Source organism: Saccostrea echinata, unplaced genomic scaffold (assembly GCF_033153115.1).
Source record: "Saccostrea echinata isolate AGI-Se365-2 ecotype Australia unplaced genomic scaffold, CSIRO_AGI_Sech_v1 ptg000022l, whole genome shotgun sequence".
NCBI classification, from domain to species: Eukaryota; Metazoa; Mollusca; class Bivalvia; order Ostreida; family Ostreidae; genus Saccostrea; species Saccostrea echinata.
The window spans coordinates 14084082-14102484 of record NW_026889771.1 but is presented as its reverse complement, the minus strand read 5'-3'; the positions used below and the strand labels follow the sequence as shown (position 1 = coordinate 14102484).

Genomic DNA, 18403 nt, shown 5'->3' with positions numbered 1-18403 from the left:
TGTTGTTTTAACAGTTGTATCAATTGCCTCTTTTCTTTCCTTTCCAGCAGCAGATTTAATGAGGCAGTTCACTTCTGCAGCAAAAGAGACAATCCTCTTTTCTAACCTAAGCCTGCAGCCACAAAAAGCTGTGGGTTGGAATTGTGTGGGGGATGAAGTCTCCCAGAAAAAGACAGAAATAATAATAATAAAAAAAAGGCACACACATATGATTATATACATATAATGTCTGTGTCCTTAAAATAAGACCTCAATCAATATGTTAAAGAATAAATGTCAAAAGCCTAGGTAGAGCAAATCATTATATGATGGGCATATATATATATAGTTAGCTATATAGTATAAAGCTTTTAGAGAGAAGGAGTGGTCGTACTTCAGCATTTAATCGGTTATCACCATTGACACCATTGCAAATCAGGCTTTTTTCAGGACACATTATCATACCAGGGGATCACACAAGGATTATTTCCTTACAAAGAAACTTAAAAATACAATGACAAGTTGCTTCATGTGTTTTCACGAAAGTAGACATTTCAAGAATAAAAACATCTGCTGTCAAAGCATGTACAGAATACTAAATGTCACCAGAATATTTATATATTCAGTGTTGACTGAACTAACATTTGAATTCCAAGTCAAGGAATGGGATTTTTCATTCATAAACAGTTCATGAATATGGCATTGTCTGAATAATTGATTATTACAATTAACTGCCCTAACAGGGAGAGTCAGCATGTGCTCTCAGAATTTCTCATTCAAGAGATTCTTTGAAAATAACAGCATTGTAGAAAGCAAATAGAGGGGTCGCAAGATTTTAAGTTTTAAGATGTGCAACTCATGGCTGGAAAACCTGTTTTATGTCTTAATACAATTCAACAACATTTTAATATTCAAGCATATTAAAATGAAAATTCTGCTTCAAAATGACTTTCTCGTCACATAGAACATGACCATGATTTAGGCTATGCCCTTTTTATACACACATGAATTACTGTTAACTATTTCTGAAATAGGTCACTAAGGCATCAGTTCTAAACACTTCACATGATGTATTTTGTTTAAACTACGCCCAAGACAGCTCGTATCTATTGTATTTTCCTCATCGCAAATCTTGAAGCACACATTTAAAAATTTTCTTCTCTCCATTTGGAAATAAAACTAAAACTTTATCCAAAATTCATCAGTGCTTGCATGAACTGACAATCACTTTCACTATCTAGACTACAGACACCAAACTCATTAAAATGTCTGCATAAAGTAGTGGTTTTATAGCATTTTACCCTTCCTTTATCCATTTTAAAGTTCATCAAACTTTAACATGTGCAAATGTACTTCTTTTAATTTAATCATTTTGACCCTGTCACTTCTTTGGAAATTTTAACATAAAACCAGTATATATTATGATGGTATAATCAAAAATTTAACTGCAATGATTTTTAAATTGTCTCTCTTGAATCAGATGTGACTTAATCAATATACATGCATTCCTTTGATGATGTACGTACAATGACAATAAACAAAATTTCAGAATAACATATGTTTAAATGCTGTTTTGTTTTTCTTTATACTTCTCAATTTGTTTTTTCATAATCTTGAAAAAGAAAGTAACAGCAAACAAACAAAAAGAAATTCCAAAACAGTATCATATATATTTCAATATCCACACATCTATACACACACACGGTGAACTCTTAACATGTTGGGAATGTTGGAGATAAGGCACTTCCGCCTCAGGGTAATATTTGGAGAAGGAAGATTTACACCTGAAGCTTCCTGATGAAGTCTGGAGAAATGTTATTATCGGTTTTGAAATCTACTTCCATTAAAACTAACAGGTTTCTGATATCAGACTACATTTTCAAGTCACTGTGGAAAATTTATCCAATTTATCACAGTTGACAGATTAATTGATACTTTAAACATTTGAAAAATTCTTTGTTTTTTTGGGTACAGTTTTTTGTAATATGCACAAAGCATTCACATCTTTATGTCAAACTAATTTAATGTATAGATGTCTTTGGTGGTTTAACAATCTCTGAATTAAGAATCTTTGTTTTATGTGTTATAATTAACACATACAGAACAGAGATCAGTTAAAATTTCCACATAGGACTGAACCTGTAAACCATTTCTTTGATCTTAAATATATGTATCTGTGATTAAGTATGTGTCTGATAATACTTTGATATTAGTACATGGTGTTGGTGTTCCAAAAAAAAGAGTCCGTCATCCTTTTCAATTACACAAAAAATGTACATAAAAATACTTCCCACAAAAAAAAAAAGAAGTGTAAATGTTAATGGCCACCAACAGTTCTTTTTCACAGAACGATTGCTTTCTCACATTATTGTGAGGTCATACTGATAAAACCTAAGGTGAGAGGTGATATAAAACATGTAGGAACACTTATAGCAGAACGGCAATTTTCTTGTAACCTGTTATCTACTTGTAATAAAAACTACCATTCTGGCAAGACAACACAAAATGCAGTGCACTAAACCTTGGAAGGTAGCTGGGTCAAACTAAAAAGTTACGAAACAAGTATTCAAATGCATACCGATGAAGTGATTCTTTTTAAGAATTAATCCCCCGCCCCACCCACCCAGAGTATAGAATGTTTTGTTCTTGTATGCATGTACATAAGTGTGGGTAACTGTTGCCTAAGATTATGCCAGCTGTAAAAAGAAACCCATTATAATTCTCATCGTAATCAGAACTCATACACCCACATGTATTTCTCCTTACATCTCTGCTTAGATTTAACTCAAAACTCTTACCCTCTTAAAAGTTACCTAAAATTCACTTGTTCCTTAATTATTACTATATATACATGTATTTAAACGCAAAGACAATTAACCATCTCATTGTAATGCATTATTATGTACATCTATATACCAATGATAAGATTATGGTAAATAGCTTTATGACTATGAGATTTACCCAATGAAAACAGAGGTCATGAACAACTTTATATTAAAATTATACACAGATTAAATATATAGAAACAGCTGTAAATTAACAGTAGTAATGCGTTACCTGTCACAGCAGTTGACTACAGCAAATCTAGATCGTCCACAAATTTCCTGGTAATATTGCCGATCAAGTGTCTCTGATTCAAGAACATGTGGAAGTCACATTTCACACATCAATCTGAAGAAGACAGAAGGGGGAAAAAAAAGAGTGTTAATGGTAACAGCAAAATAGCAAAAGGAAGTTAAACACCAGTTAATATGTGTGCTTTTCATTTGTCTCCATGTAGCCTTACTATAGCTTCCTCAATCCCACCCCACTGAATCTTATAGGCTGTATCTGACATATAGCCTTGTAATTGGCCAGTCAATAAAACCAGAAATACGGAATAAAGACCGGTGTGCGATAATTACGGTATTAGCTCTATATACTATTTTTCAGTAAAAAATAAGCGGAAAAAAAGTACTGGTGTATGGAGATAATCTCTTTACAGACTAGATGACACTTTTCTTTACATTTTTAATATTTTATCGGTGAAAACCCGGACTAAGGAAGACTTGTTTAAAATATGATAATCAGATGATCAAACTAACACTAATCCATAAAGACGCAAGATTATGTTTCAAAAAAATAAAATAAACTTTTTAATCCCTGGTGCACTTAATTTATGGAAGATTGTAAGCAATGTATTGCTTTGATTTTAAGAACACATTGATAGTTTTAAGCACATCAGACCCTAACCCTAACTCCAGACCACAGATTCTTAAAGTTAATGACTTGTTTGAGGGATTAAACACTTAAACTGACTTCTGATCAGTTTATGAGGTGCAAGCCACAAAATGCCGATAAATCTAAGAGTTTATCTTCTTGTGGTCACTGATCCTGACCGGAGGAAAACCACAAGTAAAGGGGTTCTTAACCTGTACCCTCACCCTGCAATTAGCTTTACCCCAAAAGTCTATTACCATCATATGCCATCAGCAAAAACTGAATATGATTATTAACAAACCTTTAAAGGTTTATTCATATCCAATAAAATTTTCATGATATGTTAATTTTTCACAGCAGAATAAGGTTTATGAAAACCACAGCATTTTTGCAGGGAAGAAAGAAAAAAAAAAGGGGTGGAATATATTAACATGATATCTGCTCTTACCCCTTACACTGATTCAAAATGTGATCATACAATGAATCATTTAAAGGTCACAGAAAATACAAATAAAACAATTGAAACCAGTTAAATAAGGAATTTTGATTAAATATATCTGAAATTGATTTTTTTTTATCTTTTCTTAAGAAATGTGCAAAGCAAAAGTAAACTGTATATTCAAAGAAAAGAAATCTAATACTACGCAATTCAAAGTCACTAAGATATTAAAAAGGTTTCCTGATGTTAATAGAAGGTTAATTCAAACATTCCAAGCACAATGATAGACAAACTATAGGTTGAAACTAAGATATATTACAAATATTTTCTCAACGATCGCTGATACTAGAGATAATCTTGGCTTACCTATACAGCAATTTATCAAAGACATACTAAGCAGATTAACAGCTCAAATATGCTGAACAATCAAATCTGTGGGTGCTATTCTTCCATTTTATCTTTGTGAGCTCTGCAAATTCAATTAAACAATTTTAATACATTCATTCAATCTAGCAGTGTTTCCTTGTTAATTTAAATAACTCTTAGCATAGAAATGAATCCCCATGATTATGAAAAATCAGCAAAACTATCCCAGTCCACCAAATAAAATAGTATACATTAATTAGTTACAAAAAAGCATAAATAAATATTTAAACAAGAATTTCTCAAGCACTTTTCCAAAAGCATTCATCCATTAACTTTTAATCAATACCTACCTATAGAACGTTGTGATCATAAAATCAAACAAAATTGAATTTCCCACGTATTTCAAGTTTTGATGTGTAAAAAAAAATAACCTTGTTTTCCCAGTGAGAGAGGAGATTACTGTAAAATGCCATTCATAAGGAGAGCGGATGTGGTCTAGTTCAGCATTAGTGTTGCTTATCAGATTGTCAATCTATATACATAACATCTACGTTATACTCCCCGGCAAAAGGGGCCCTCACAGGGGAGAAGGATAACACATTTCATCCTTAGGTCCCCTTTCACTTTAAAATCCACTTTCCAGATGATTTAACACAAAAACTTTTTAATACCTACTTCAGAAATAACCTATTTTTATCACTTGTGAGACCAGATGAAAAACTACTTTTCTGATAAAATGCAATTCCCCTTGCCTGCCTGCTGAAGTACAATTATAAATCCCACATTCCAGAGGGAAACAGTTTCATTCATAACATGCATGAAAAACCTGCTGAAATATTTCAATGCAGCCAGTCATTCACAAAACCTGCCCGTAACTAGGTCAACATCTTAGCTCTTTTTTGTTGCAAGGAACATTAACTTACAATGAGCCTTCTTTTTTTTAATCTCTTCAGGTCAACTCCTAAAATATTCTCAGATGTTGTTTAACGAAAAAAATATTTTCTAAAAAAAAAAAAATGTGTTCTTACAGTTAATATCCCCATTCTGTGTGATAACATCCAAGCATGGAAAACAAATGTAGGTGCCATTAATTGTCTGAGGTGAGGTTGTAGATCACTGGGGCCATACACTACTGATTGGTTCTGGCTCTAATTAGTGCTGTTAGAGATTGGATCTCACTTTGTCCCGAGAAGCCAAGAGCCTGTAAATAGACACCCCATTTGGGAGTTGTCTTACACAAGTAACTAACCCACTTCTCTTCTTCTTATCAATGTTCCAGCTAAAAATAAATCTTCTCAGTCTTCCAATCAGATATTCTTGTAAAATCTCAATTATTTCAATATAGTTTGGATATAATGGGAATATCTCTGTACTACCAGTTGACACCAGTATGAGCTAACATCCTGTGTTGTCAACAATGGAGAATTTCAATCAATGAATATGAAATTGTAATTTCATTATTTCCTTTTCTGCACCTTGTTGGTGTAAATTAAGGGTTGACATTTATTCACTGACCTTGACTTTTTTTCCCGATGAAAATGAGAGAATTTGCTATAGAATGTCAGCTCAAGACATGCTAGATTTTTATTTTTTCCCTTTTTTTCATTTGTAAACATGGTATTTTAACATTTCCGCATTTTCAACAAAAGTAGATTTTAAAAATATATTCCAGTCTTACGACCTTGACCCATCAGGACCTTTAGGACTGGTCATCCATCTCAAAAATAGAGTTAAAAAGTAATGCCTAGTTTCAGACATATGGGAAAATAGGTGAAAATGTCACCACAGCTTGCTCAAACTTTGTTGGTGAGGTAATTATGTTTCTAAAGATCAAAGTACACTAAAACGGATGATGACACTTTTCCCTTTCCATTTACACAAGCAATTGGCTTTCCATCAATATTCCCCCACACTTCCTCCAGTCAGTGCTGTGCTACTTGTAACACTTACAATCACTTGATTCACATGGTCAGCAAAAATCTCCCTCTAACGCTTAAATATAAATGTCAAATTCACAGGCATTTTTTTCCAGCTTCTCAAAAAACTCTACATCATACAAAAATTATTACTTGGCATTCCATTCCCTCAAACTCTAGTCCCTCAAAGATTTAAACCAAGAACATATACCACTCTAAAAAAAATATATAATTTCAGTAAGAAACTTGTGCTTTATCAACTAAATTCTAAACACTGAAAAAATTGTTTCAAAATTCCAGTAGTCTATTGAGTCACTTTCTATTTTTCTCATGTTCTAAAAAACCTTTCTAATCCTTATAAACAAAACTATATCTGAATCTAAACCAAAGTCATAAAAGTTATTCATTTTTTATAGATAACAATGAGTAACAATGAAGAATGACTGATTTTTCTCTGAAGCTTTCAGAAAGCAATAACAACTAAACTGCAAGTCATTGCCAGCTATTTTCATGCATCTCTACATTATCTGCTAGGTGACAAGTCTTTTTTTCTTTATACATTATGGCATTTCAATTACTATTTTCCAAGCTGTTTGGAAAACTATTAGTATCTTCTGATAAGGTTAATCTCTTATTCATTGTACTAAAAGCTTATAATTAAAAGAAAATTTGTGTCATACAATATTTATGATTGAAGGGTGTTCACTGCGAAAAAAAAATAAGGTTCTTAACATTTCAAAACATCCATGTCCCCTTCTCAACATACAGCTTCAAACTCCTCTTTTTTCTTTTCTTTTTTTTTTTTTTGGGGGGGGGGGTGTTCAAGTCAATTTCCCTACACATCCCTTGATGCATATTTTCTGGATTGCTTTAAATGAAAGAAACCCAGTGTAAGCCTAAAGAACCGATATAGTACTGCTTCTTTGTATAAAATAAAGTGCTCAGGAAATTAATTCTCAAATGACCAGGTAGTATTGTAACAAACAGGGAATTTATTTTTAGATGTACAAATACTTCTATATCCAAAATAATTCAATGAGAAAGATTAAGAAGACATTAACACTAACCGTTTTAAAACGTGCATTCTAGACATTAATCTAACATAACATTATTTCCCCTTTTTTTCTACGATACCGAATCGTCTTCTACTATAATCATATGCCAATGAACATTGTCCCCTGATTTCTTACCTTCATTATCAAAGTCAGGTGTGTGTCCTCTTTTTTCTTATTACCCAGTCAGCATAATAACATTCTATATTACAGGGATTCTCCAAATTCATCCCCAGGAAAAGCAAAAGTGAATGAAGTCAACATTTTATTTTTCATTCAGACTTGACCGAGTATTTCCCTTCTACGTACACTCCAGTCATTAAGGCAAGGAAGCTTGTTTAAGTACCTCATTATGACAATTTCTAAGTTAGAGTTAAGGAAACATTTGTAGGTCAAACACAATTGAAAATCCTGTTACAAGCCCGTAAAAAATCTTACCTCGCTATATGTAACTTGCTCTGTCTACGTCCATACAACTTGCAAATATTCACATCCGTTTTAAAAAATGCTATGATTTTTGTTGTATTTTACTCAAAAAAAAAAAAAAATCTCTGTTTCTGTCCTATTAATTCAGAGTATATTCAAGAGTCATGTAAAGCCAGCTTCTACAATACAGTAAAAATTGTCTAATGCTGACAGCACTGGTTCCAAATAAAATGGCCAGATTAGACAACATTCTGGATGAGACATTTAAAGCAAGTGAATTTACTATAAGGGACTTAAAGTTTACATCAAATTTGGCAAGATTTCGGAATACACAACATCCAAATTACATAATTTTCACTGTACTATGCACTGGCTGAAATAACAAACAATACAATGCTTCTTAGATCTTCCCCAAAAATCCAAGGCTAATGACCAAAGCAAGACAAAAATTCTTTAAAAGATCATCATCAACTAAGTTTTAAAAAGTCACTCTTACCACACCTGAGACCATCAACAAATAAAGACTGTCTTGACAAATGGAACTGCCTACCAGATGCAGCACAAAGACAAGTTTCAAGTTAGGACAACTGCAGACTTTATGACTTTATAATTTTAAATTCACATCATATGACTAGAAAACAATGTGACTATGATTTTTCCCCAAGTCATAATAGAACCATTGATTATTTCAGGATCTTATAAAATTGTGTATTTTTTTACAGCAAAAAACACTAAATCCTGTTGAAATAAAGTGTGGAGTATTATTTTTTAATTGGAAAGTAATAAGTGCCCTGTTATAATTGACGGTGATGTCATAGCTATTTACCTCCTCATGGAAGTGTACTACAAATGTGTGAAGAAAGTCCTTCATCTCAGGCCCTCTGAATCATTCTTCTGACAAATCAACTTCCTTGTTACCAGGTCTACAAAAATGTATCATGTGTGCATTGTTAAGCATGATGTTTCATCATTTATGGCTGGTTGACTGGAGGGTTAAATTTCAATGTACAGTTAAGGTTTAAGATTTTTTTAAAATGATCACTTCAAACCATGTTTTAAATTTTCATATAACATCCACTGCAATCATTCATCAAAATTTAAAATACCACAGTTAGTTAAAATTTCTGGTTTGTCTGTAATTGCAGGGGGGAGGGGATGTTAACTTTTCTTTCCCATGATGGCATTTTTTCTTTAAATTATTCAAACTCTCATTTATCACGTCTTTGTTTAACATGAATATTTTAGAATTCATAATCTATTGTTCTACAAAGATTCATACCTTCCAAGTATGATTGAACCCTGGTCTACTGTTGGATACTTGGAACTCTATGTCATGGTTACCAGGTATGTCTACAAAGAACATAAAACACACATAGGAATAGAACACAAAGACACTCACAGAAGTATAATCAAGTTTGCATATAAGCAATTCCATTAAATTTTAAAATGGCAAATGTAACTTAATAGGCATTTCATGTGGAGTCCACTTGGATTTAAATTAAAAGATTTAATTTCCAACACATAGTATTCACCTTTCACTATCAATATCACCTTTAAGTATGCAGCATTTCAAAGGTAAAGAAATAAAAATATCTACGAATTTAAGCACCAAAGACGTGTCTTAATAAAGCTGGCAAACTTGAAAGATATAGTCCTGTTCACCTGTCATCAGTGATTAACTCAAAATGAAAGTCATCTGATCATTTAATTTTATTACTTCCAACTAGTGAATATACTTCTGAAATAATCAGCAATCTTTGTTATTTGGTCTTTATACAATATACTGAAATATATTATAATTTAGTACAGTGTCACATGAAAGCATGACTGCATGTGTCCTGAATCGGCATTTATTTCAAAGTACTCCAGAAGAAACCATCATTTATTAATTAAACCAATATTAAATACAATAAATAAAATTTGCAATTTCATTAATCCTTGGATACTTGGAATCTTTTAATGTTCTGCGAGCCAAACGCAAAATGCAAAAGCGGATTCAAATGCCCGAAATAAATCGAAGTAGTCGCTAGTTCGGATTGCATGTTGTCTTATATACATGTTACACAGAGTCCAACATTTTTCTGGGGCTTTTTTCCATAATGTTATACCTACCTTTGAAATATGTACTTCATTTCATAGTGACTTGTGTCATAATCCACTTAGAACTCCCCAGTTATGGGTTAAAGTATTCCAAATATTACTAATAACAATAGATTTGCTTTATAATTTCATACTTGGCACTGTCCTCCATTTAAAAAGAGAAAAAAAAGTATCTATAGACACTGTGGAGATTTGATCCTTGAAACACAAAATCTAGAACTTGTTGTAAAGTATTCTCCTTTTTTCTGTTTGCAACTACCTTATCACTCTGGACTCTGGAAGACATCCAAGTTACAACCCACTGAAGAAATAAATAATGCAAAAATATGCATATCTGGCATATTTTTAGATGCCTCCAGAGAAAATGTTACTCTGTCTTATTCAAATTTCTGAAACAAGTTTTTTAAACACGATTTTGAATGCAAAATCTTGTAGTAAATAAAAATCAGCTCTATAAATCAGTCTATTAATGATGCATTTTAGACTCTATATACAATATGTCTTCCCTCTGAAAATATATTCAGTGTTTCAACAAATCAATATATTCTTAGTCCCTGAATGTATTCATTTTAATGGATAGCTATAATATACATACTGTGTAATAATTTAAAAAAAAAAAAGGAAAAAAAATGGAAAACACAAAATAATACTCCTTTCTGCTTTTCATACGAGTGTATATATAAATATTGAAAAGAATTAACAAAAAAAAAAAAAGCAGAAGTCGATGGCACTACCGAATTTTCAGTTTTTTTCTGTATTACAACTGTACTACCTATATTACGGACTTATTTAATTCTACCATTCTATATACCTGTATCTATCTATCTATCTATCTATATATATATATATATATAATTTACAGTAAATTTCCCTGATCTGCCTTACGGAAATTTCAGGCACACCTTTAGCAAGATAATTTATGTACGTAAACACATTTTTCACATTCTTATATATTTTTTTTAATGACAGAAGTTACATATCGGAGATGTAATAAAGAGACATACTTTCTGGTTCACTAGAACCCTGGAAAGGTTATTAAATTCATAATTCCCTTTCAAGACACTGTGGGATTTAAACATCATATGATCAGCTAAAACTGACCACAATTTATTTACCTGATGGCATTTTTCCAACCCCTCTGAAATATGTTGGGTCTACAATTTTTACTTTAAACAGGGTTTGCAATTTCCATCTTATGTTTGACAAATTATGAAAAAAGTTTTCAGTTTTTGCAATTTAATTATGACAGTTATTTTTGGCCCATGTAACTTAATTTTCTTTTAAAAACCTTTAAAATCTTTATAATATATCTTAAAGTGTCAACTTCAAAATCAAATAACCCTTCTACATATTATATAATATCTTCTTCTATTACATCAAAATATTTTCCTACATCTATGTACAATATGGTACTAAAATTCAATCTTTTTTTAATTTATAAAAGTTTGAAGCATTTGAAGAATTAAAATGAAAAAAAGCCATCAAAAGATAAAAATGAGCAACACTTTGCCTTGAGGAGAGATTTAGACTAACTGTCATAGCTCGTACATTATTCTCCTGACAATCTAAGTCACTACCTGTAATCCACCGGGACAAGATTATACTTTCTACAGAGCCCCACTCCACATGCTTTCGTGACAGTCTTGATGATAGCAGTTTGATAAAAACTAGAAACATCTATGTCCTGTTTAAAATTCTGCAGCTTTTTAATCCTATTGAGCAAAGTGTTGATCTTGCCAGAAAAAATAAACATATTGCAGTAACTTTGTGCTAGCACAGAAACCATAAAAAGGTATATCTTGTACACATACAAATACCAGTAGTTATGACGGAATGTCACATATAAACAGCATGAATCCCAAGCAATTAGCCTTGTTTTTGGCAAGATATTAATAAACTAATTGTTTCTTAAAATAATACTATGCAAAATCTAGAACCCGTAAGAAAAATTCCAAACAAGAAAAATATGAATTAAGATTTCAAAAAAAAAAAAAAAAAAAATTCTCTAATATTCTACATTTTTTTCCCTAATATAATAATTACCGGCTAACTTCTTATTCAACTGAAGTAGGTTAATCGGAGTGCAGGTGTATTAGGTACATCAGGTGTTAAAAACTCCTGATACGTGATACTTTTATCTACATATTCATCTAGGGAATAATTAAACTCTATACACCTGAGTTATTGAAACAATACACCAAAGGTGAAATTTCATAAATCACTATTAATTACACAATAAAAAAGTTTATAAATTCATGTAATTAAAAAAATGTTTTTCAAGAAATCTTAACACTTAATAGAAAAAAAAAAAACAAAACACTAGAAATGAAAAAAAAAAATCATCTGTAACTAGAAAATAAAAATGAAATTCTTATTTCACTGAAAGTAACCATAGTTTTAAAAACACTTTAATTAAAAAAAGAAGATTCTCGAAGATAGAAAATAATTACCTGTTGAAAATTCTCTTTTTCCCCCGACAGATCTTTTTGAAAATGTGCTGGTAGGTTAAAAATACATTTTCACCTGGGAAAAAAGGAAGAAATTTTGTTTTGTAGCTGTGTGAACACAGCCGACACAGCACGACTTTACCTGTCCATATCGACGACCAGGTAACACCTAGGTATGTGGTCCAATAAAGTATGTCAATGTATAGTTCTTAGCATTCCTTCAACGCTCCAACGAACAACTTCATAGCCAGCTTTTATCTACATTGGAGGGGGAGACACTTGCAATAAGACTAAATGTATCACAGGAGATAAGTTTCTTTACCTTCATGGTCTTGATCATTGTTTAGCTTCAGTACAGTCCTACATTATAACTGTCCAAAGACTTTTAAAGATCTTCAGTGCAGCTTTTCCACTTGACTTGTGTATCTCATCTGTACGCAGAAAAAAAATACGTTAATAAAGAATGTCAACATTTTTTCTATTATAATGACATATAAATAGGTGGGGCCATTAAATTCCAATGGAAAACTGTGGGAATGCAGATTTTGTGGTCAAAGACTATGAATGCATAAAGTTTCTACATTTGTTTCAAATTGATATTGGATTCTTGTATAAGGACAATGCAAAATCAATACACCTCATTGGAATTTCATTCATAGTTATTCATTCTATTTTTGACATCTTGTTTATCAATGTCACTTCAAGTTTGAGCATGCATGCATAGTTTTTATATCCAATAGATAAAGGTGAATTTTTCTACTGCTTTGCATTTTGAATGTACAAGCAAAAACAGGTGGACTACAGAATCGATTAAAATGTACATTGAGAATATGACCTTTAAACCTTTTAAGATCTGAATACTTTTAATATGAATATTACCTGGGTTTCTCACATTACGCAGCTACATTACCTTGTATTAGATGACACTTCAAACTTCGCATTTAACAACTCTTGTGTTAAATTCACTTTCTGTGCATTCTAAAAATATAGGTTAAAAAAATTTAACATGAAAACAGAAAAAATACAGACATACAGAACTAAGACAGTGTCTCGAAGTTTATTCATTGGATTTTTTTTTTACCTTTCATTTTCAACAGTGTACCGGTAATTAAGATATTGACAGAATCTAAATCTAAATAGCATTTTCACTAGAATGAAGCACTTTAGCAACATTTGATGTACATCAGAAAAAAATACCATGAACAGCAAATCAAATATTTTCATCAATAAAATGAAGGACATATTCAGTTAATGAATCTTCTCTCTTTGAAATTTCATGTCACAAATGTGACTACATTGACAATCATCATCTAAAGTTAGACTCAAATATGTCTATATCCAGGTTAATAACTTCAGGACAGATTTAGGCTCAGACTAAATGAATCTATATATAGATATTTCCCAAAATAACTGTATTAGCCCTTCTAATGTTATCTAGAATAACCTATCAAGCTACATTTTATGCAATAGTGCAATGAAGGGTAAGTTTTCATTTATTTGCTTGTTCATTGATCTATGGTGAGAGCCTTGAAAGTTGTTAGAACTTGTGTTCAAACTTATTGTAAAATATATGTTCAATAAAATATGTTCAAATCATTGATGAAAGGATTAGAATATGATATTTCATCTTTATTTTTCAAAATATTTATGTGTTATGAATGATTTCATCCTCTTTTAGACCCCCCCCCCCCTCCAAAACACACACCTGCAGTTGATTCTGCAATCAAATATTTGAATGTTTATATTTTTAATAATTATATTTTCTGATCAATTTCAGCCTCCCCAGAAAACCTTTTGTTTTACAAAAATATACATTATTTATATCACTACTTTCTAAAATTTTCAAAATAACAATGGCTATCATGTTACATGAACTCAAATCTGTTTTACAAAGAAATTATACAGCTATATGCTATTTCAATATCCACATAGTCTAAGTGGCAAACTTTCACTTACATCATACAGAATATTCATCATTATTAGACCAAAATTTCACGTTTTCTGTATTTTTTAAAGGAAAAATATAGCTACTCAAGCCCCAGAAGGACTTCCAATTACCTAAAATGATGCTAGGCCATTGATTTAGTACTTTATACTTAATACACACAAAACACATTTGGAACTCATCTATGCAAGTTAAATAGCTGTCTGTCTTTAAAAATCAGTATCTTGCAAAGTTACCAGCATCATTTCCAGTGTCTAACAGATTTTTTTTCCTCCTTTTTAATTGTGAGGTCAATCATTATTTACCGACAAATCAAACGTTGTTGACATTTTGCTATTTTTTTTTTTATTGGATAGAGTTTCATTAAATTCTGGAATGCTTTGGGTTACTTTTTAAACATACAAGTTTTTTTATTATGACATTTTCTTTAGTTTTTTCCGGTTCTACATAAGACATTTAAGTGATATATTATGCTTAATGCTGATAATTTTTATATTTTTATTAAATTGAAGTGTAGCAACATGGGCACTTACAGTTATATCTTATATATTCTAGGATATAATTTAACAGTGAAAGACGAATCCAAATGATATTTATCAATTTACTTACATATAAGAGTTGCTTCGAAGATTTGTACCTTATCTTGTTTTATGATTAAATAAAAAATTTGGGATTTCCCTTTTGGCTATATCTGTATTTATATGTTCTATAATTTGACTAATTCTACATTTGCTAATATGTAATATACAGGTTTAAAATAATATAATTTTTGGTATACAGTATGTAGCCGTAAGTCAAAGACATCAACCCATTTTTTCATATTTCTATAAAAAAAAAAAAAAGAAAACAATATTTATAAAACTTGTGAAGTCAATTTTCATGTAGCTCAACTTCGTGTAATTTTTTCAAGAGTAAAATTGTTTAAACTTTTTTTTGAAAATGCTAAAATTGTGTCAAACATTGATTACTGAGAATAATTTATGAAATTGACAAGTCAGATTTTTTTCTCAGATCCTGAAAACAAAACAAAAACAACTAAATTACACGATATCATATATTGAACGAAAATACATGTACAACGTTTTTTGTAACACCTACAGATAAAATGTCATTATGAAAAAAAGGCAAACAATTCTGCGTTTCATGATGTTATAACATCATCATATACAAATTTGTTTGTAATTTTTTCACAAAATTTCAATGAATTTTTGTGTGTGCATGTGTGTGTAACGTTAGGCGTTACAAAAAACTAGTTTTTTTTAAAATTCAAAATACCATGTGTAGTGAAAAATGAAATGATAACTCACTTATGGCAACAAACCTATCCTAGCAAACTTTTCTTTGGGGTTCATTGGACCAATATGTATTTATATTGATGACCTTTACGCCGTTACATCATGGTCAAGAGAAAAACAATGAATCACGATCGACTTTCGTCTGCGTGTAGCCCTAAACATTGAGAGAAGAGAACTTAGAATATCATCAATGAAACAATGTATATTTGTTCAAATATGGCATACCTTTCTATAAAATGATAAAATAACATGAAAATATAATGCGTTATTTACGTCTTTCTTCCAACTGAGTTCCCCGCCATCCATCATCGTCTTGCGAAAATCACGTGATATATTTGATGCTGCTATAGGTCAAGTAAAAAGCGAGCCCGACCAAAATAGATTTTGGTCTAATCCTAGTCAATTTTGCCAAAAAAAAATATTTTACATGACCTTTAATTCTGGATCAAAATAAATGCCAAGTTTTATTATTGGTGTAGATGTTAGAAACATGAGCTTTTTTAGTGTTCAAGCTGTACTTTTGAGATTTTTAGTAAAAAGAATTGTTAATGTACATACACGTATGTATACCTATGATACATATCACATTTTACTCAGTCACTACTGTGGCCCCACCAAAGGCCCGAGGACCATGTTTTGAACCAAAATCTACACTTCACGGGGATTCATGTATATCAGTTGGCAATTATAAATGTAAATCTGTTCATGAAAAGTTTTTTTTAATTGTTCCTTTTCATAGATCTGTATATATATGTATAATGTTAATGTGGCCCCATCTCAATAACTGGAGTCATGATTTGTTCATACTTGAATTTGCCCTAGTATATATTATTTTTTTGACTATCTGAAATCCTACTGTACCATAGAAAGATTTTTTTAAAGATAAGTGTCCCAATTCCTTTGCAAGACTTCACAGATTCCTCGAGCCCTATTATAGCCCCCATAACTATATATGTAACCGAAACTAACTAAGTTCAGGCTACGTGACTGTATCATGCATATCTCTCAGAAATTTTAAGATAAGTGGATTAATTCAATGAATTATCAAAGGTACAATAATAAAATGAGAATGGTTGTTATATATTGGTTTATATCTGGGGCAAATATGTTTTCATTACAGTATGAAATGAAAACAGTAATTTATCAATGAATACTATATCAGTAGGCAGGATTGTGCCAGCTTGTCTGTAAATCTATCCAAACACTAATGTAACATCTTGTTCATAGTGCCCACACACCAGTTTTATCAGAAATATATTATTCTGTTCAAAAACTTTTACTAAATTTTACTAAATAAATTCTTATATTTCTTTCAACTTTGTCACTTAATTACTTGATAATAATATGTCTGCATCCTTCATTTAATCTGCTTCATTTCTAAAGTCTAGCTTTTAGTGTAAAGTTTGGTTTCATATTGGTTTTATGTGTTCATTTACCTATAAATAGACTGTAAAATGAGATTTGTCGTTGCATAATGTGAAAAGAACCGGACTTTCTTCTGCTTATGTAAATGGATTAACTTTGACATGTAAAAAATCACAGTAGAACTCTTTGATCTCAACAAATATACAAGTCTGACTCAATTTGTTACTGCTTATGACCTTGCAACAGCGACAACATAAGAAAAATTGGGATTAATTGTTACTTTGCACTGTAACCATGGAAACAACGTACCAGTTGTTTAAAGTGATATTTTTTGCTGCCTTAGGAATTTATTTACCTTTTAATCAAGAAACATATCATTTGACACACCTTGAATAGTACTTATCTGGTAGAACTAAAGTTGAATTTCATATATTGATAAAGTTTGTTGAAAAATACAACACTGTTGCTACGGTTACCAAGAAGGGAAAAAGTTCGATTTTGTTAATTTTACATCAATATTAAACCCTTTGTGCCAGCTTTTTGCATCCAGTAAGAGATTGGGTGGTGGTCAAAATTGAAAGTCAGGTTAGTTGTTCATAAATATCAATCATAAAAATTTTGAGAATCTACATACAAGGGTACGTATCCAAGGAAACGGAATATTTTTTAGATTTTTATGCATATTTTTTCGGCTAATTTCCATAGCAACGCTCTATTTAAAGAATTGAATTTGAATTTTTTGAAATGTGAAAATTAGGGTCACATCAAAGCCTTTAAAAATTGATCATAAGTTATATAAAAATATGCTTTTTAAAAAGATGGTTTAAGATTAAAATACTAAGAGAATAAATTTAAAATCCCTTGATGGTATTAAAACCATGGCAACCATTGCCAACCTATAAGAAATATCATATTTCATCCTTGGTATATGTTACAAGGATCTTTTGTCTATTATTTGCTTACATTTCAACCTATAATTATTTTTATTCTTAAGTGTATGACTTTATAAAATTAATTGAACAAAATTATTACTTTTGAATACTTTGTTTCCATAGTAATGTATGTAATAGTTGATTTACCAAACATGTTTATCATGCATTTAAGACCTTCACCATTCAGAAACAGTCATTGCCACTTGTTTGCTTTGCTGCAAATGTTAACTGTGAGACTCTGAACATGTTAAAAAATGCCATTTTTCAAATTTTAGGACATGTTGCTATGGTAACCATAACAAGTAGCAACCAATTTTTAACTGATTTGAGTTTACAGTATCAAAGACTTTTATCATAGGAATATGGAGAAATTCTGAGACTATGCGTGCCACAACTCCTATATAAAAGTTCAAGACATTACAGAGAATGGCTTTTATCAAGT

The 18403-nt window shown here is 31.0% G+C and overlaps 1 long non-coding RNA gene across 1 annotated transcript; it reads right to left on the bottom strand.

Annotated features, from left to right (window-relative positions):
* Positions 1–3054: 3054 nt before the first annotated feature.
* On the bottom strand, positions 3055–8802 carry LOC133190494 (uncharacterized). Its single transcript, XR_009721597.1, has 3 exons — positions 8704–8802; positions 4484–4586; positions 3055–3150 (listed from the first exon to the last, which is right to left on the bottom strand). It is a non-coding gene; the product is annotated as an uncharacterized LOC133190494 (long non-coding RNA).
* Between the last annotated feature and the right edge of the window lie 9601 nt (positions 8803–18403).